Below are 22,115 nucleotides of genomic sequence, written 5' to 3'. Positions count from 1 at the left end.
AGGATGTCCGGAGGAGAGTGTGGGTGACTGCTGGGCCAAACTCCTCAACTTCTCATCAGTCTCCTTTTATAGACTTAAGAGCTAACCACAAGCAGTTGCATGCTTTGATAAAAGTGGATCATAGAAATGGAAATAAATGCCATATTTGACACACATTTTAAGCTCATTTCTTTGGACAGTCGAATGTAAACCGTTGTCTTCTATGGGCCAGTAATGTCTAACAGGTATTTTTAAAGGCTTTATATTTTATCTAACATTGTTATATAAATTAAGCCATTTTAGGTAAAACAAATAGCATCTGAATATTGGTATTTCAATGTTTCTAACCTATAAAATCATCTAGAATAATTTGCTGCACTTTTAGAGCCTAAATTTTCCTGCTTATGAAAATAGCAATAATAAAAGTCATCCTTCTGTTTCTTGTGTTACCAGGAAAGCTATTGTGCAGATAGTGTAAAATATCCCTCTGGTATGAATTTAGCCTTGAATGAATGATGTGGGCCTGAACTAAAAGAGTACAGGACCTTATAGGGTGCCTTCTTGGGAGCTAAACTTAAAAGGTTAATTTGTCTTCCTCCACTTGTTTATCTTTTGCCCTGATTTCATTACTTAGTTCTTTTAGCTTGTTATGTTATATATGTATTTTGTAAGAACCTGCCCAAGCCCTTTTGGAATAAAGTGAGGGTATAAATAATCAAATTTTAATTAAATAGTATAATCATTTAGTTGGATTTTCTTAAGCACATGCTGAGTGATTACAGGGATGAAACAAGGAAACAGCAGAAAATTTTAGTGTTTTATTTAGGAACACCAGATTGTTAACCACTTAAAATACATAGACCACATATACATAAATAAGGCTCTCCTTAACATTTGGGAGAAATTTTAAAATGAAAAATTGCTGGGAGTGAGAATCAAATATTTATTAATATACTTTTATACTACATGTTATGTGCCAGACACTATGCTGGTTGTTTTACATGTATGATGTATGTTCTATTATTACCACTAGCCACATTTTACAAACGAGGAAACTGAGGATCAGAATGGCTAAGTACCTTGCCTGAAGTCACACTGGGAAAAAGTAGCAGCCAGGATTTGAAGCCAGACAGATTGGCTACGGGGTCTATTACACAATTAGGCTGCATTACCCCTCCAAACAGCACAAGACAGTTGTGTAAATAGCTCTGTGAGTCTCAGTCCTGAAGGCTCAATAGCATCATCCTGGAGAGGGGGTGAGGGGAGATTAATACACATTCTGATATATGGGCCCCATTCAGAAATCATCACATATATTTTCTAAAATCCCTACAGGTGATTCTATTCTTGTACCCTACGTTAAGAACTACTGAAATAGATGAACCATCAATTTCAGTTTATAAACTAAAGAGCAGCAAGGACTTTGAAGGGATAGTCTATGTTCTGAGCAGGCTTTTTTTTTTTTTTTTCCAACAAAAACTTTTCCAAATATTTATTTTCACTACTTCTTTTTTTTTAAATTTTTATTGGAGTATAGTTGCTTTACAATATTGTGTTAGTTTCTACTGTACAGCAAAGTGAATCAGCCATATGTATACATATGTCCCCTCTTTTTTGGATTTCCTTCCCATTTAGGTCACCACAGAGCAGTGAATAGAGTTTCCTGTGCTATACAGTAGGTTCTCATTAGTTATCTATTTTATACGTAGTGTCAATAGTGTATATATGTCAATCCCAATCTCCTAATTCATCCCACCCCCCCTTTCCCCCTTGGTATCCATACGTTTGTTCTCTACGTCCCCGTCTCTATTTCTGCTTTGCAAATAAGATCATCTATACCATTTTTCTAGATTCCACATGTATTTGTTAATGTATGATATTTTTCTGACTTACTTCACTCTGTATGACAGTCTCTAGGTCCATCCACGTCTCTGCAAATGACCCAATTTTGTTCCTTTTTATGGCTGAGTAATATTGCATTGTATATATGTACCACATCTTCTTTATCCATTCCTCTGTTGATGGACATTTAGGTTGTTTTCATGTCCTGGCTATTGTAAATAGTGCTGCAATGAACATTGGGGTGCATATGTCTTTGTGAATTATGGTTTTCTCTGGGTATATGCCCAGGAGTGGGATTGCTGGGTCATATGGTAATTCTATTTTTAGGTTTTTAAGGAACTTCTATACTGTTCTCCATAGTGGCTGTACCAATTTACATTCCCACCAACAATGCATGAGGGTTCCCTTTTCTCCACACCCTCCAACATCTATTATTTGTAGATTTCTTGATGATGGCCATTCTGACTGTGGTGTGAGGTGATACCTCATTGTAGTTTTGATTTGCATTTCTCTAATGATTAGTGATGTTGAGCATCTTTTCATGTGATTGTTAGCCATCTTTATGTCTTCTTTGGAGAAATGTCTATTTAGGTCTTCCACCCATTTTTGGATTGGGCTGTTTGTTTTTGTGATATTGAGCTGCATGAGCTGTTTGTATATTTTGAAGATTAATTCTTTGTCAGTTGCTTCATTTGCAGATATTTTCTCCCATTCTGAGGATTGTCTTTTCATTTTGTTTATGGTTTCTTTTGCTGTGCAAAAGCTTTTTAAGTTTAATTAGGTCCCACTTGTTTATTTTTGTTTTTATTCTCATTACTCTATCTGAGCAGGCTTTTCAAAATCTTTGGAATATAGGAATGATTAAAATGGGTGCAGTGTCACAGTGATAAAAACAGTTATGAGAATAATCACGACCCAAAGAAACCAAGCCATATACATACAGGTCCCAAGCTGTCACTCTCCTGTCAACAAAAGACATCACAGTTGCAGCAGTAGGGAGTTAGATTCTATATTCAAGAGAATACAGAAATTTAAGTCCAAAGGTGAAGGAACACCAAGGAATAACCTCTCTTACAGCATGTGTAGGTTACACTTTCCATTAATAGAAATGGGAAGAAGTACCATTGTAAGGTAGCCACCCACCAAGCTAAATATATAGCTGCATACTCCATTTTTACTACATGAAAAAGAATATCCTTTTTAACCTATGTTTTATGGTCAAAACTCTGTGAAATATCTTGAACCACTTTAGTTTGTGATGGAAGATCACAGAGATTGAAGGTTAATTTATTAAGTTCATTTATTCTGTACTGAAAAACAAGACTTTATTTGGAGGAGAGAGAGCAAGAGTAAAGGAGCAAGAAAGAGATTAAGTGAAAGAGGCTAAGTAAAGTAGTAAATTAAAGCTAAGGTGTGTATTTACCTTGAGAGTTGTTGATTCCTCATGGAGACATATGATGCAGTGCCTTTCAGTGTCAACCCTCCAAACCCTTTCAGTTATTTTAGTTCCTGGAGTTTTCCAGAGGCACAGAGGATTTAACAAATTACAGAGACTACATATGTGAATTATTCACTGGGCTTTTTTGGTGTATTTCCTTCATATCCACACTGCTAAATGCAATTGTGTTAGGTGCCAAATTCCTGAAAAAAAAGTTTGTTCTTTTCTCAATAATGTTTAGATGCTTCAGATCTTTTGGGACATGGTGGAGGTATAAAGAAGTAAATTAGTATTATCTGTGCTCAAAGGCTGCCCGTGTTTATTCCTGCACTGATATCAACCTGATTTGCTAATGAGGTGACAATAAAATGGTAGTTATAGTTCCCTACTTATATTTCACTATGAGGTTCTTAACTTTAGGGGATAAACTGCTATTTGTGCCCAGAAACACATTCTTTCACCTAATTTTATCTTGACTGCCATGTGGTAAAAAATCCTTAGCCTTTATGTGGCTGATTCTTTTTTCTTTCTTTCTCTTCAGGCTTTACAGTTTTTTGGAGCAGTTTTACTGTTTGAAACTATAAAAGAGCTCCTTGAGAATTTGGGGGACTAGCTCCATATCGATATGAATAAGCCAAAGGACAACATTCTGTATCATCCTTCGAAGACTTCTATTTGCGAGGTATTATACCAAGTTGTTTGATCCTAAGGGGAAAATCTACCAAACGGTAAGAAAAGTGATAGCCAAAATAATCATCATCATCATCATCATCATCATCATCATCATCATCATCATCTGTCATTACCGATCATTTGGGCAGGTTCTAGGTTGTCATTTTCCCTAGCCTAAGTAGTTTGAAGAGGCAGGCTAAACAAATTAATACTCTGGCTAAGATTACAGAGCAAATAGTATTTCAAATAAATATTTTCTGGCACGGTAAAAGCATCTGATGATCTACAAGGCATTGTTCAGCGGGGGAGTGTTATCTGAGGAGGGTCATTCACAGAAATCGCGAGGGCTCATCTTTCCCTCTTATCCTGCACTCCGCAGTGGCTGAGCTTGCGCGGTAGACCTAGACTCGTCAGGGAGGCAGGCGGGCACGTGTAGGTGGAGTCAGCTTTGCGGAGCCAACGCCACCTGCAGAAGGGCTCCAACGTGTCCATTTTGAGTCGAAGTTACAGAACACTGCCGTTTCAACCTTGGGTCTCAGCTCCGTCTTCTAATTCAGCTTTAGCAGCCATTAATACAGTAACTCTTTCTCAACATTTGTGTCTACTTTTTACCACTTGAAACTCAGAGAACAGAGGGGGTGATTCATTGACTCCTAACTTTTTTTTTTTTTTTTTGAGTCCTAACTTTCGATGGCCACCTTAGGCAAGTTGCTTCACCTCCCTATATTTTTTAGGAATAAAATGCTCAATACTAAGGGTCCCTTCAGCTATTTCAACTTTCCTAAGTAACACATTTTTTAAAGCCAGCTGCAGCTGGCTGTAATCAAAAGTAGTCAAATGTACATGGATGTTGAGAAAAGGGAACCCTTGTGTACTATCGGTGAGACTGTAAATTGGTGCAGCCACTATGGAAAACAAAACGAAAGACCCTCAAAAAATTAAAAATAGAACTATCACATGATCCAGCAATTCCACTTCTGGGAATATATTCAAAGGAAACAAAAACACTAACTCAAAAAGATATCTGTGTGGCACCCCCCTCTCCCCGCCCCCCCCCCGTTCACAGCAGCACTATTTACAACAACCAAGACATGGAAATATCCTAAGTGTCCATTGTTGGATGAATGGATAAAGGAGATGTGGTGTATGTATGCAATGCAATATTATTCAGCCATTAAAAAAAAACAAGAAAATCCTACCATTTTGTGACAGCACAGATGGATCTTGAAGGCATTGTGCTAAGTGAAATAAGTCAGATAGAGAAAGACAAATACTGTATGATCTCATTTATAATCTTAAAAAACAAACAAAAAACCAAACTCATAGAAAAAGAGATCAGACCTGCAGTTACCAGAGGCAGAGGGTGAGGGAGGGGGAATTGGAGGAAGATGGTCAAAAGGTACAAACCTCCAGTTATAAGATAAGGGCTAGAGATGTAATGTACAACATGATGACTATGGCTAACACTGAAGAATGATATACAGGCATATTGTATTATTGTGCTTTGCTTTACTGCACTTCAAAGGTATTGTGTTTTTCACAAATTGAAGGTTTGTGGCAATGCTGCATTATCAGATGATGGTTAGCGTTTTTTTTAAATTTTATTTATTTATTTTATATTTATTTTTGGCTGCGTTGTGTCTTCGTCGCTGTGCACAGGCTTTCTCTAGTTGCAGTGAGCGGGGGCTACTCTTCGTTGCGGTGCATGGGCTTCTCATTGTGGTGGCTTCTCTTGTTGCGGAGCACAGGCTGTAGGTGCACAGGCTTCGGTAGTTTTGGCACGCAGGCTCAGTAGTTGTGGCTCGCGGGCTCTAGAGCGCAGGCTCAGTAGTTGTGGCGCACGGGCTTAGTTGCTCCGCGGCATGTGGGATCTTCCCGGGCCAGGGCTCGAACCCGTGTCCCCTGCATTGGCAGGCGGATTCTTAACCACTGCGCCATCAGGGAAGTCCTTGGTTAGCATTTTTTAGTAATAAAGACTTTTTAATTAAGATATGTACATTTTTTTAGACATAATTCTATTGCACACTTAATAGACTACAGTATAGTGTAAATATACTTTTACATGCACTGGGAAACCAAAAAATTCAAGTGACTCATTGTGATATTGTGATATTCGCTTTATTGCAGTGGTCTGGAACCAAACCTGCAATATATCCAAGGTGTGCTTGTGTAGGCAAGTTGTTGTGAGAGTAAATCCTAAGAGTTTGCATCACAAGGAGAAATTTTTCCCCCTTTTTTCTTTTTTTGTTTCTCTTCTTGTTTTATCTATATAAGAAGATGGATGTTAGCTGAACCTATTGTGATAACCATTTCACAATGTATGTAAATCAAACCATCATGCTGTATGCCTTAAACTTATACAGTGATGTCAATTATTTCTCAGTAAAACTGGGGGGAAAAAGTAGCCAAATGTGCATTTCTCTAAAAACACCACACTTACGTTCAGGTCTACAAATTTGTGAGACTTTAAAATAGGAATTGAAAATACAAAATAAATTCTCATCTACACTATTTCCTTCTATTCCGTTAAGATAGTAAATCAAATATTAAAATATCTTCTTTTCCATTAAAGGAATTTTACAATTACTATTATTTTCTTACCCATTTAGGGTAAAGATTGCATCTAGAAAATTCAAAAGGTAAAAAAAAAAATACTGTATGAAAATATATATGGATCCAGCATGTATTCATGAAATAAATACTCCAGGGCCTATCATCTCCATAGCCAAATTGCTGTGAATCAAAAACTGAAATATGATTGCAAACCATTGCAGTGACATATTTTTGCCTAAAAAGGGAAAGGATAGAAAAGAGAATAATTTCATCTTTTGAACATCTAGATGTGCTAAATACTATGTTAGAGACATTTATATGTTTATGTAATTGAAACCCCTGCAACAGTTTTGTGATGTTGATATTTTTATCCCCATTTTTATAGAGAAGTCAGTTGAAGTCCAGAGAGATTGAACACTTGCTCAAAAACACAGTTAGTAAGATCTAGAGTTTGAATCCCTATCTGATGACCCCAGAACTCAAGTCTTTTCCAAATCATTCTCACCATGTGCTGGCATGAGTTACACTGGGTGGTGGCAGTGGAAAGTGTGCACAGCTATGATGACAGCGTGGTTTTTCACTTCTGACAGGATAAACTCCCTTTATACTCCCATCATCTATGTTTTTCTTCAAAGAGCATCTATTCAGTCATAAGCCTCACATCCTCAGGAAGCAATTGTCCCATCATTCTTAGAGGACTGTTATTTCCTTAAATGTTAGGTGGAATGAGGTCACACATCAGGCCCATGGCAACCAGTCTTTGTTTAATGTTTGATAATGCATTTGTCTTAAGGTCAAATGGGATTATTACCAGAACTCTACTGAAACATAAAAGCAAATGGAAAAGGGACAAAAAACAGGGTTGGGTCAGAAATCAAAAAAAAAAGAAAGAAAGAAAAATAACCATCACAGAATGGATTTGATATTGAAAAGACAAAACCTGGGGACAAAAAAGCAGTAATAGAAATATATTTTACAAATGTCATAAAAATTTGTTTAAAAGACAGATTTCAGTTTTGCAAGGCAAAGGAATGAAATCAAGAAAATGCTTGCTTCTTTGCTGTAGAGGGAAAAAAAGCTAGTAACAGATGACATCAAAAACACAGTCTTCAATTTTACTCCTTCATATATTACATTTTATTGAAAAAAATAACATACATATAGGAAATATGTAAGCATTAGCCTACATATACATAAGTATACATCTCAGTGAATTTTCATAAAATGAGCACACCTGGATAACCACCACCCAGGTCAAGAAATAGTACCCTTCCAGGATTCCAGAAGTCCTCCTCGAGCCCCTGGCAGTTCACTGCCCTGCAAAAGTAACTCTCCTGACTTATAACACTATAGATCAGTTTTGCCTGTTTTTGACCTTCACATAAAGAGATCATACAACGTGTACTTCTTTGTGTCTGACTTCTTTTGCTGGACACTATATTTATGAGATTTCACCCTTATTGTTACGTGTAGCATTTGTTCACGTTCATTGCTAAATAGTATGTCATTGAATGAATAAAGTGCAGTTTACTTATCCGTTCTATATTTATAGATATTTGAATCGTTCCCAGTTGTGGCTATTATGAATGCTTAAGAATATGCATATTCACGTACCTGACTTTCTGTAGTTCACATATCTGCCGTATATGTACCGACGAGTGGAACTACTGAGTCATTGGCTGTGCATTTGTTCAGTTTTAATATTACGAAAAGTTATTCTGAAGTTGCTGTATCAATTTACATTCCTGCTAATGGTATATGAGAGTTCTGGTTGCTCCAAACCATTGCCTGAGATTGGTATTGTCAGTCTTGTTCATTTTAGACATTCTGGAGTGTGTGCAGTGATATCTTAGTGTGGTTTTAATTTGCATTTCCCTGATGACAGATGAGGTTGAGAACATTTTCACATGTTACTGGCAATTTGGATACACTTTATTTTTTTGTCAAGTGTCTCTCCATGTAAGTCTTTTGCAACATTTTCTAATATGTTTTCTATCTTTTTTTTACTGATCTGTTGAAATATTTTTTTTGTATTCTAACTCTGTTGGTTTGTGTATTGCAAATATCCTCTGCTTTGTGGCTTGCCTTCCTTGATATTATATTTTATCAACAAGTTTTAATATAGTATGATTTATCAGTATTTTCCTTTTTGATTAGTGTTTTCTGTATCCTGCTTAGGAAGTTTTTCCCTACTCCAAGTTCATGAAGTTATTCTCCTGCGATATCTTTGTAAACTTTTTTGTCTTACCTTTCACATTTAAATCTTAACATCACTTTGAATTGATTTCTGTGTGTTGTAGGAGTTTCCTTTCTGAAAAAATACCTGTTCTAGTCAGTCATCCAGGACAAGAGGTAGCACACAGGAAAATCACACTAAAGTGAAAAAAACAATTTAATTGTAAAGCAGTCTTAAAATATTGTATATGTTTAGATTACTTGTGCTTGAAGATGGGATCCTTATTTATAAAATGTATTGGCAGCTGTCACTATAGAGTCAGCAGCTTTATTCTGAAAGGATAAGAAAGAAAAATAAAGTGACTTTTTTTGGACACTAAAGAATACAAAGCCCCTAGTTATTTATGGTGGTGAGGGGGTAGGCAACTCCCTATTCAGAATGAGTTCAGGAGCTTTAGCAAGGGTTTTACAGTCAAAAAGAACTAGGTTTATATTTCACTCCTACCACTTACCAGCTGTAACTGCTGCAGTTATCTAACTCACTGTGTGTTCTCATCTGCACAATTAAAGTCATACCCATCTCCGTGGGTTAAAGGGAGGAGACAATTAGATACCATATATGTTTTATTCATTGTTGTGTCTCTAGCACTTACCACAGCTTATGTCACACAGTAGGAGCTTAATATTGCACTCCCATCTGTTTACACTGTCATTACCAGTTATCTACACTCTGTTTAGAATAAATAGAGGGGCTCCCCTGAGGGTAAAAAAGCAAGAGGTCCTGAAGCAACTTCGAAAACATGAGACTATATACTTTCATAATTTGGTCAAAGCAAAATTAGTAAGAGAGCTTAATGTTGATACTCAAGAAGAAAGTAGAATATCATTATTTTGAAATGTCCTTAAAAGGCCAGAAATAGAGTAATTAGCATGGCTTTGCAAACCCAAGTAGTGCTGGAAAGACCAGTTTAATTTCTTTTCCTTATATATAGCAATGCTGATAAAGGGAAAACTCTTTAATCTAATCACTAAGAGCTTTCATTTCATCCTACCCAACATTCCTGGGAATATACTAAATTCTTGCTCCTCAAAGTATAGGCCTTAGTCCTGTATCAGCAGCGTAAATATCACCTGGGAGCTTGCTAGAAATGCAGACTCTCAGACCTACTGACTCAGAACCTGCATTTTTAGCAAAATCCCCAGGGGATTCTTAAGCACTCTAATTTTGAGAAGCACTGGACCAGATAGCAGATTAAAGTGTCTACTGATCTGGTAACCCACACTTAAAAAATAAAGCTAGGAATGGAAACAAGGATAGAAAGGAGGCGGGGAGCGGGTGTCAAGCTGAAGAAATGGTAACCATCCTATATAAGGTCAGTTTATTTGTTAGCAAGGTCATTTTGATTGCAAGTCCCAGGAACTGGGCACTGCATGCTCTCAGCCAGGGCTATTTATCTTTCCATTTATCACCATTTTTTGGCTCTTTTCTCCCCAGTTTCAAAAAAAATCATAATGATTGGATCTTACTTGTACTTTTGATTTCTATCTTAGCTTAAAGAGGACTGCAGGCAAACTGAAGGGAAATAAAATGGAGGAAAGGAAGGAAGCAAAGTCTCTAAAAGAAATGCAGCTGACATGCTTCATGGTCTCTCATTCAGATACTGATTCGGCCAAAAACTCTTCTCCTTTTCAATCTCTGACTTAGAGTCCTAAACTCTTTATCTATACTTTCTATGTCCTCCCTTTGAAGAGAAAAACAGCACGAATGGATTGGGCTAAAGAGTTTCTACAAAAGTATTTTTTGTTAGTTGGTTTGTAGAAGTAAACTCTGGTGAACTGAATAAATGAAATGGGTGGCCCAGATCACTGTAGTGGTCTAAGGACCTAAAAGTTTGTGAATTGCTAGGTGGTTAAGTCCATTCTATTAGTGGGTACCCCAAAGACTTACTGTTTATGGTTTAACTATCTTTGTTAAAGAATGTTGGTAAAAATAATGATAATAGTAACAATCACTAGTATGTATGGATTGGTTAATGTATGCCAGGCACTGTGCTAAGTGTTTTGGATATAGTCCCACATTTAGTTTTCTCAATAATATAGATGAGTTAGGGAGATTTTATATCAGTATTCATTTACCGAGTCCCAGTAGGTAAGAGGAAAGTAAAAGTCACAATAACACAAAATATTCACTAATAAGTTGACCACTTATAGAATGAATTCCCACTCAAACAAGCATCACTTCTACTTAATGCAAGCATCCCAGTACAGGAGCCAAAGTTTCTGTCTCTCACTTTCTTGTTAATTGTATGACACATCCTGCACCACAGTGAAAACCAAAAACAAAGTATAATTGCAGATTTTGGAAAAGGTGAAGTTGATAAAAAAAAATATGTTGGAACACTGTTCAGATCACAGGCAAAGACATTAACAAATGAGGACCTGGCAAAATTTAGAATAGTTAACAACTGAAAAAGAGAAAATAAGCAAACTGTTAGCAGGTTATGTTCTTCATAAAAGAAGAATTTATCAAAAGATTATGATCCTGCTAAAAAGCCAAATGTGAAGTAAAGATTGTCTGTCATGATATTATATAATTTTATCCCCAAAAGTATACCAAAAATTAATAACTGATTCATTCTTTATGCAAAGAAATAACTTTTTGAAACGTTAACTATGAATCAAGAGGAATTCATTTTCATATAGTTTAGCTTGAATTTTTAAAGATGAATTTGCAAACTGCACGCAATTTGCTATGAATAATATAAAATGATATTTGAAGTGTATTCATTTTAAGTGGGTTTTCCTTTCAGTATCAATCCTGCTATTTTATTATTATCCATTTTTTAAAAATTGAAGTATAGTTGATTTGCAGTGTTGTGTTAATTTCTGGTGTATAGCAAAGTGATTCAGTTATACATATATATACATATTTTTTTCATGTTCTTTTCCATTACGGTTTATTACAGGATATTGAATATAGTTCCCTGTGCTATACAGTAGGACCTTGTTGTTCATCTATTTTATATATATTAGTTTGTATCTGCTAATCCCAAACTCCTACTTTATCCCACTCCCATCTGCTTTTCCCATTGGTAACCATTAGTTTGTTTTCTACGTCTGTGAGTCTGTTTCAGTTTTGTAAATAAGTTCATTTGTACCCTTCTTTTAGATTCCACATATAAGTGATATCATATGATATTTGTCGTTCTCTGTCTGGCTTACTTCACTTAGTGTGATAATCCCCTTTAGGTCCATCCATGTTGCTGCAAATGGCATTATTTCATTCTTTTTAATGGCTGAGTAATATTCCACTGTGTATATATACCCCATCTTCTTTATCCATTCATCTGTTGATGGACATCTAGGTTGCTTCCATGTTTGGGCTATTGTAAATAGTGCTGCTATGAACATTGGGGTGCATGTATCTTTTTGAATTAGTGTTTTCATTTTTTCCAGATATATACCCAGGACTATGATTGCTGGATCATATGATAGCTCTATTTTTTAGTTTTCTAAGGAACTTCTATACTGTTCTCCATAGTGGCTGCACCAATTTACATTCCCACCAACAGTGCAAGAGGATTCCCTTTTCTCTGCACCCTCTCTAGCGTTTATTATTTGTAGACCTTCAGATGATAGCCATTCTGACCAGAGTGAGGTGATACCTCATTGTAGTTTTGATTTTCATTTCTCTAATAATTAGTGATATTGAGCATCTTTTCATGTGCCCATTGGCCATCTGTATGTCTTCTTTGGAGAATGTCTCTTTAGGTCTTCTGCCCATTTCTTGGTTGGGTTGTTTGTTTTTTCAATATTTATTTGTATGGGCTGTTTGTATATTTTGGAAATTAATCCCTTGTCAGTTGCATCATTTGCAAATATTTTCTCCCAGTCCATAGGTTGTCTTTTTGTTTTGTCTATGGTTTCCTTTGTTGTGCAAAAGCTTTTAAGTTTGATAGGTCCCATTTGTCTTTTTGCTTTTATTTCTATTGCCTTGGAAGACTGACCTAAGAAAACATTGGTACTATTTATGTCAGAGAATGTTTTGCCTATGTTCTCTTCTTGGAATTTTATGGTGTCATGTCTTATTTATTTATTTATTTTTGGCTGTGTTGGGTCTTCATTGCTCCGTGCGGGCTCTCTCCAGTTGCAGCGAGCGGGGGCCACTCCTCGTTGCGGTGCGCAGGCCTCTCACTGCAGTGGCTTCTCTTGTTGTGGAGCACAGGCTCTAGGCGCTCAGGCTTCAGTAGTTGTGGCACGTGGGCTCAGTAGTTGTGGCTTGCGGGCTTAGTTGCTCCGCGGCATGTGGGATCTTCCCAGACCAGGGCTCAAACCCACGTCCCCTGCATCGGCAGGCAGATTCTTAACCACTGTGCCACCAAGGAAGTCCCATGTCTTATATTTAAATCTTTAAGCCATTTTGAGTTTATTTTTGTGTATGGTGTGAGGTTATGTTCTAACCTCACTGATTTATGTGTAGCTTTCCCAATACCACTTGCCAAAGAGACTGTCTTTTTTCCATTGTATATTTTTGCCTCCTTTGTCCAAGATTAATTGACCTTAGGTGTGTGGGTTTATTTCTGGGCTCCCCAGTCTGTTCCATTAATCCATATGTCTGTTTTTGTGCCAATACCATGCTGTTTTGATTACTGTAGCCTTGTAGTATTGTCTGAAGTCTGGGAGGGTTACTCCTCCAGATTTGTTCTTTTTCCTCAGGATTGCTTTGGCCATTCTGGGTCTTTTATGTTCCATATAAATTTTAGGATTATTTCTTCTAGTTCTGTGAAAAGTATCATGGGTAATTTGATAGGGATCACATTAAATCTTTAGATTTCTTTGAGTAGTGTGGCCATTTTAACAATATTAATTCTTCCAATACAAGAGCATATTATATCTCTGAATCATCTTCAATGTTTTATAGTTCTCAGCATATAGGTCTTTTCACCTCCTTGGTCAGGTTTATTCCTAAGAATTTTTTTTTGGATGGAATTTTAAAAGGGATTGTTTTTTTACTTTTCCTTTTTGATATTTCATTGTTATTGTAAAAAAATGCAACCAATATCTGTATGTTACTCTTGTCTTCTGCCACCTTGCTGAATTTGTTTATTAGTTCTAATAGTTTTTGTGTGGAATCTTTAGGGTTTTCTATATGTAGTATCATGTCATCTGCATATAATGACAGCTTTACCTCTTTTCTTCCAATTTGGATACGTTTTATTTCTTTTTCTTGTCTGATTGCTGTGGTTAGGACTTCCAATACTATGTTGAATACAAGTGGTTAGAGTGGGCAAACTTGTCTTGTTCCAGATTTTAGCGGGAAGGCTTTTAGCTTTACACCATTCAGTATTATGTTAGCTGTGGGTTTGTCATAAATAGCTTTTATTATGTTGAGATGTGCTCCCTCTATACCCAATTCGGTTAGAATTTTTATCATGAATGGATGTTGAATTTCATCAGATGCTTTGTCTGCATCTATTGAGATGATCATGTGGTTTTTGTCTTTTCTTTTGTTGATGTGGTGTATCACATTGATTGATTTGTGTAAGTTGAACCATTCTTGTGACCCTGGGATGAATCCAACTTGATTGTGGTGTATGATCTTTTTTATGTGTTGTTGGATTCAGTTTGCTAAATTTTTTTGAGAATTTTTGCATCTACATTCATCAAAGATATTGGCCTGTAATTTTCTCTTTTGGTATTGTCTTTGTCTGGTTTTGGTATCAGGGTGATGGTGGCCTCATAGAATGACTTGGGGAGTGTTCCCTCCTCTTCAATCTTTTGGAAGAGCTTGAGAAGGATCAGTATAAATTCTTCTTCATATGTTTGAGAATTCTCCAGTGAAGCCATCTGGTCCTGGACTTTTGTTTGCAGGGAGATTTTTTCGTTTTTTTTTTTTTTAATTACAGATTCTATTTCACTTCTAGTGATTGGTCTGTTCACATTATCTATTTCTTCTTGATTCAGTTTTGGTGGGCTGTGTGTTTCTAGGAACTTGTCCATTTCTTCTAGGTTGTCCAATTTGTGGGCATATAATTGTTCATAGTATTGTCTTATGGATTTTTGTATTTCTGTGGTATCAGTTGTTAGTTTTCCTCTTTCATTTCTTATTTTGTTTATTTGGGTGCTCTCCCTTTTCTTCTTGGTGAGCCTGGCCAGGAATTTGTCGATTTTGTTTACCTTTTCAAAGAACAAGCTCTTGTTGTTATTGATTTTTTCTAATTTTTTTTAAGTCTCTATTTTGTTTATTTTCTCTCTGATCTTTATTATTTCCTTCCTTCTGCTGACTTTAGGTTTTGTTTGTTCTTCTTTTTCTAATTCTTTAAGGTGGAAGGTTTAGGTTATTTGAGATTTTTCCTTTCTTTTTTCCTTTTTTTTTTTTTTTTTTTGAGGAAGTCCTATATTGCTATGAACTTCCCTCTAAGAACTTCTTTTGCTGCATCCCATAGATTTTGTATGGTTGTGTTTTCATTGCCATTTGTCTCAAGGTATTTTTAAATGTCCTCTTTGATTTCATTGTTGACCCATTGGGTTTTTTTTAGTAGCATGTTGTTTAGTCTCTGTGTAATAGTTTTTTTTCTCCTTTCTCTTTCTGTGGTTGATTTCTAGTTTCATGCTGTTGTGGTCAGAAAAGATGCTTAAAATAACTTCTGTCTCCTTAAATTTGTTGAGGTTTGTTTTGTGTCCTGCTATGTGGTCAATCCTAGAGACTGTATCATGCACTCTTGAAAAGAATGTGTAGTCTGGGTTTTGTTTTCTTTTTTTGGATGTAATGTCCTGAAAATATCAGTTAAGTCTAACTGTTCTATTGTATCGTTTAGGATATCTGTTGCCTTATTGATTTTCTGTCTGGGAGATCTGTCCACTGACGTGAGTGAGGTGGTAAAGTCTACTATTATTGCATTCTCATCAATTTCTCCCTTTATATCTGTTAATATTTGTTTTCTGTATTTAGGTACTCCTATATTGGGTGCATATATGTTAACGAATATAATATCCTCTTCTTGTATTGATCCTTTTTTCATTATGTAGTGTCCTTCTTTATCTTTCTTGATGGCCTTTGTTTTTAAAGTCTATTTTGTCTGATTTGAGTATTACTACTCCACTTTCTTGTCATTTCCATTTGCATGAAATATCTTTTCCATCCCATCACTTTCAATCTATGTGTGTCCTTTGCCCTAAAGTGGGTCTCTTATAGGCAGCATATTGTAGGCTCTTATTTTCTTATCCAATCTGCCACTCTGTGTCTTTTGATTGGAGCATTTAGTCCATTGCCATTTAAGGTAATTATTTATAGATAGGTATTTATTGCCATTTTAAACCTTGTTTTCCCGTTGATTTTATATTTCTTCTTTGTCCCTTTTTGTTTTTCCTTTTGTGGTTTGATGGTTTTCTTTTGTATTATACTTGTGTTCTCTTCCATTTTTGTGACTGTATTTTATGTTTTTGATTTGTGACTCTATTTTATGTTTTTGATTTATGGTTACCCTGTTTTTCAAGTATGTTAACCCCTTCCTATCTCTACTTGCCTTAGACTGGTAGTCATATAGGCTCAAACACATTCTAGGGGGAAAAAGTCTACATTTTCTTACTTTCCTCCCCCACATTTTATGATTTTGATGTCCTCCTTTATATCTTCATGTTCATCCTTTTGCTGTTCATTGTGGTCATCACTTTCACAGAAATTTTTTTAATTCTTTCTCTTTTTAATCTGAGTACTGGCTTATTTAAGTGATTTACTTTCCAAATGTGATTTTCTCTTTCCTATAGATTCTTACTTCTTTTCTCTTTATTTTTTATTTATTTATTTATTTTTTAATATAAATATTTTTAAATTTCACAGTTTTGGGTTTTTTTTTTTTATAAATTTATTTATTTATTTATTTTTGGCTGTGTTGGGTCTTTGTTTCTGTGCGAGGGCTTTCTCTAGTTGCGGCAAGCGGGGGGTCACTCCTCATCGCGGTGCGCGGGCCTCTCACTATTGCGGCCTCTCTTGTTGCGGAGCACAGGCTCCAGATGCGCAGGCTCAGTAGTTGTGACTCACGGGTTTAGTTGCTCCGCGGCATGTGGGATCTTCCCAGACCAGGGCTCGAACCCGTGTCCCCTGCATTAGCAGGCAGACTCTCAACCACTGTGCCACCAGGGAAGCCCTCTTTTCTCTTTAAAAAAGACCTTTCACTATTTCCTTTAGGATAGGTTTAGTATTGCTGTATTTTTTTAGTTTTTGCTTGTCTGAGAAATTTTTTCTCTCTCCGTATATTCTAAATGATAATCTTGCTGGTAGAGTATCCTAGGTTGCAGGTTTCTCCCTTTCAGGACTTTGAATATATCTTGCCACTCCCTTCTGACCTTCAACGTTTTGGTAGGGAAATCAGCCTTATGGGGGTTCCCTTATAATTAACTCTTTGTTTTTCTCTTGCTGTCTTTAGAATCCTCTTTATTTTTAACTTTTGCCATTTTAATTATAATATGTCTTTGGTATAGGTCTGTTTAGGTTCATCTTGTTTGGGAGTCTCTGCGCTTCTTGTAACTGGATATCTGTTTCCTTCTTTAGGTTTTGGAAGATTTCAGCCATAATTTCTTCAAGTACTTTTTTGATCCCCTTTTCTCTTTCTTTCCTTCTGGGATCCCTATTATGTATAGATTATGGTGCTTTGTATTATCCCTTAGGTCTTGTATATTGCTTTCATTTTTTTCATTTGTTTTTCTGTCTGCTGTTCTGATTAGGTGATTTCCATTATCCTATCTTCCAGATCACTTATTCGCTCTTCTGCATTATCCAGTTTTCTATTGATTGCCTTTAGCTCAGCTTTTGTCTCGGCAAATGGGTTTTCTAATTTTAACTGGCTTCTCTTTATAGTTTCTAATTCCTTTTTCCAGTAATCTGCATTTCTATCAATAGCCTTTCTCAATTCCTTCAGTATTTTCATTACCTCCTTTTTGAACTCGGGATCTGGTAGACTGGAGATGTCTGTTTCATTGTTTGTTCTTTCAGGGGAATTCTCTTGATCTTTTAATTGGGAGTGGTCCTTCTGCTTCTTCATTTTACTTATATTTCTCTGAATCTATGAGTTTAGGAGAAACAGTTTTCTACTGTGGTCTTGAAGGGCTATTTTTATGTGGGAGTATTGCCTGCCACATCTTTCCTCAGTGTGTGTTGGCCGTTATCCTCCTGATTAAGGGGTATGATTGCTGTTGTGGTGACCAGAGCCTGCACTGGATGTTGAGCGGGGCCTCATCTTTGCTCCTCTGCAGGAGCTGTCCACCAGGAAGTGCACTCCATGGTGTCACCTGTCACCCATTGTGTGGGCTCACAAAATACATTGTGTTTGGCACTGCCCTCAGCCCGAGGTCAGGCACTGGGACTGCCATAGTTGCGCACCTGGACCTGCCTTGGGAGCTACTGAGTCAGTCCAGACCCTGGCCCTGCCTCTGCATGCTTGACTGCAGTAATCCACTCAGATGTCCCACAGGCACTGAGTTTACAAAGCTGCCTGTGGTATGTAAATCCACAGATCACACAGCTGCTGAGACACTCAGATTTCAGCCCTGCTTCTGAAGTCATGCGGTCCCTGGGAATCCACTAGGATTTCAGCCTTGCCTCTGTGTACAACTTGATGGTGCTTGCGTGCTCCCAGAGCTGGTAGAGGTGGAGCTGCACCCAGTGTGTGCACACCAAGAATGAGACTGCTGTGGCTGTCCCTGTCCCTCCCTTTGAGCGCACAACTTAACAATGGGGCTTCAATGGTGGAGCCAGGCTCCTTCCTGCTCACACCCCCAGTTGTGGCTTGGACCACACTCCAGCCCCTTCAGGCTGTCTCCATGCAGCCAAGCCCAGTTCTCTCCCCAGGTCTGTTCTCTGAAGCTTGAGTTTCAGCACCCAGGCCCTGCGCTCACCAGCCACCATGAGGCCTCAAGCTGGGGACTGCAGTGAGATGGTCAGGACCTTCTCTGCAGGTCTCTCTCTATTCTTCCCACTACAATCCAGCTGCTTCACTCTCCTCTGAGGCTCTGAAGCTCCCCTTCTGTCCCAGCTCATCTTACTGCTGGTGAAGGGCCTTCCCAGGGTGAGTGAAACTTTTCTCTTTCACAGCTCCCTCCTAGGGGTGCAGGTCCCACCCCGATTCCTTTTTTTTTTTTTTTTCTTTCATCCTACCCAGTTACATGGTGATCTTTCTTGCAACTTTGGTTGTATGAGATCTTGTGCCAGTGTTCAGTAGGTATTCTGTGAGAACTGTTCCACATGTAGATATATTTTTTATGTATTTGTGGAAGGAGGTGAGGTCCACATCCTTCTATTCTGCCATCTTGATCCGGCTCTTATCCATTTTATATACAGGAAAACTGAGGTCTTTATATGGCTCTATAAATTGACTAAGATCACAGCCAGACATCCATTCTGCAAGATCCAGTCTTAGTCCTTCAGAGTATTGCTACTAAAATTAGGATTCTAAAATCATTTCTAATAATAAGAATTTGACCAATGAAGCCAACAAAATGAGACAGAGGAACTTTAAATTCCTGACCTCTAAAATTGTTGAAAGTAATATGATGATATAAGACATAGAATAGGACCTGGGGAACTCACTGAATTTATTACTTGGGGGTCAAGATGCATCTTCTTCCTTAGAGAAAGTGAATACAACTGGGACTGAGAGAAAAAGTTTTCTAAAGATATGGTATTTGGTGGATAATTTAGTACAAAGCAAATCTGAAAGATGAGAGAACATCTGTAACCATAAAACCATGTCATCAAGCCCAATGCTACATTCTGCTCAAGTTTATGGACTGTGACCATGTCATTGATTGCACATCCAAATTGAAACAAACGATGCAGTACCTATGGGAACTCTGGATACAACCTTTCATTTATAGACATAACTGTAGGTCCCAGACTACACAGGTGTACATGCTAATTGCAGCAGTGACAAATCCCCTCATGATATAAACTGAATGATAAATGGAATATCTGCTGGGCACCAAATCTTTTTTTTTTTTTTTTAATTTTTAATTTATTTATTTTTATTTATGGTTGTGTTGGGTCTTCGTTTCTGTGTGAGGGCTTTTTCCAGTCATGGCAAGCGGGGGCCACTCTTCATCGCGGTGCACGGGCTTCTCACTATCGTGGCCTCTCCTGTTGCAGAGTACAGGCTCCAGATGCGCAGGCTCAGTAGTTGTGGCTCACAGGCCTAGTTGCTCCGCGGCATGTGGGATCTTCCCGGACCAGGGGTCGAACCCGTGTCCCCTGCATTGGCAGGCAGATTCTCAACCACTGCGCCACCAGGGAAGCCCAAATTCTTTTTTTTTTCTTTTTCTTTTTGGCCACACCATGTGGCATGTGGAACTTTACCTACCACGGATCGAACCCTTGCCCCCTGCAGTGGAAGCACAGAGTCTTAACCACTGTACCACCAGGGAAGTCCGGCACCACATCTTTTAATTCCAATTGCTAGAATACATAGCCTTGTCTATTCCTACTTTTCATATATTTGAGGAAATTTAGTCTGCTCAAATTTTTAGTTAGATAAACATGATATCCTTGGGGGAGAGGGGAGAGAGAACAATTTTTTATGGTTCATTATCAGAGCTCCCACTGGCTCAAATTAAATGTAATTTTGTTAAAGATGTAAACAACAAAAAGCAAGAAAGTTTACTGGTGAGAAAGATGTACTTGAACTGGGGAAGTTGGATGCTTTCCAACATCAATCTCAACTTGAGAACAATCTCAACGCTCTTAGTCAGTATAACAAAGAAATCACAAGACACAAAATACATACATAATTTGCTTTACTTTTTTTTTTTAAAAAGTCACTGTATATTAAGAGACAGAAATAGGAATGCTTATTACTTTAGACTTCTAGGACAAAATAAAATAATTGTGTATAATTAGTAAGATGAATTACATGGTGATTAATGTTTAGTTGTGCACATTTGCAAGGGTGAAGTGACACTAAGCTGAATGTTCCAGCATGCACTCACATGAGGGTAAAGTTATAATATTTAAGCTAGGATATCTAAGGTAAGGTTGCATAGAATGGGTGGATTAGGCTTTACACAACTATGTAAACGTATGATAGCTTGAAGGAAAAGTCAGGGAGGTCTTTGAGGATATAACGTTTTAATAATAATAATAATAATGTAAATCATAGGCACACCGCTATGGATCCAGGGTGAATTAATTGTGAATGAATGAATAAATGAATGAATGAAGTATTTAGTCAATGACTAAGCTAAAAGCCTACAAACAAAACTGAGAAATGCTTAAAGTGTATGAATGCAAGATCACTGGATGAATATTTATGTAAGCATGGGAAAAACAGAGCAATCACCCCAACAGAATATATTTGGACATGTCAACAGAAGTCTCTCAAAAGCCCTAACACTGCAGAAAATGGCCTGCAGCATCTGGCCCTAACTTATCAGCTTGGAAAATCCATCTGGGCAAATCATTGTCACCATTTTTTTGTGTAAACTAAAATAATCGTCTCCTCAACTAGAGACTAGAGTCCTGGCCACAGTCACAGTCACCTCATTTGAAAGACTCAACCAAGGGAATGTGTGTGTAAGGGTACAAACAGGCACTATAACAAATGTCACTTCACCCTACCATATGTTCAAATAAATCATCCAATTTGTAAAACCCACTATCTATATTGAATACCATGTTAGGCAACAGAAAGGAATTTATAGTATGTTTATGAAAGTTTTCAAATAATACTAAAGACAGGTGGGTTAATTACGGACAAAAGCAAGGTAATAGCTAGTTACCAGGAGAGACTGGTTAAAAAAAAAAAAAAAATCTAAAGAGTCACAAAGGACAACAAATTAAACGTGTTATCTCAATCCTTAGCCCTACACTGTCATATAACGCTTACATATAGGATAAATAGGAAGATGGGAGCTAGAAAGTATTTTTCCCTCAAAGTTAATCTGTGTCAAATCAAGAGCTTTGTATTTGGGGGCCTTACATTGCCCCCAAAATTGGGAAACAGGAGAGAGTCTTGGAAGAATCTTAGGAATAATAAATAATTTAAAATATGCTAAGTCCTGTGAAACGTTAAAGATGTTTAGATAAGAGAAAAGAATAGCTGTCTTCTGAGAGTCTTAACCTCACATTTATTTCAGTGTAGTATAAAACAAAATATTTTTTTACTGATTTTAGATAGAATGGAACAGTTATAACCGTTTTACAGGAGGATGATATCAAACCCTTATAACCACAATGAGCTACCAGTTCATACCCACTAAGAAGGCTGTAATAAAAAAAAGATGGACAATAACAAGTTCTAATGAGGATGCAGGGAAATTGGAATCCTCATATATAGATCATGGAGAAGTAAAATCGTGCAATCACTTTGGAAGACAATTTGTCAGTTCTTTAAAAAGGTAAACAGAGGGCTTCCCTGGTGGCACAGTGGTTGAGAATCTGCCTGCCAATGCAGGGGACATGGGTTCGAGC

The sequence above is a fragment of the Balaenoptera borealis genome, assembly GCF_965194805.1.
Source record: "Balaenoptera borealis genome assembly, chromosome: 4".
Lineage (NCBI taxonomy): Eukaryota > Metazoa > Chordata > Mammalia > Artiodactyla > Balaenopteridae > Balaenoptera > Balaenoptera borealis.
The sequence above is the reverse complement of the archived record's forward strand: the minus strand, read 5'-3'. Positions refer to the sequence as shown.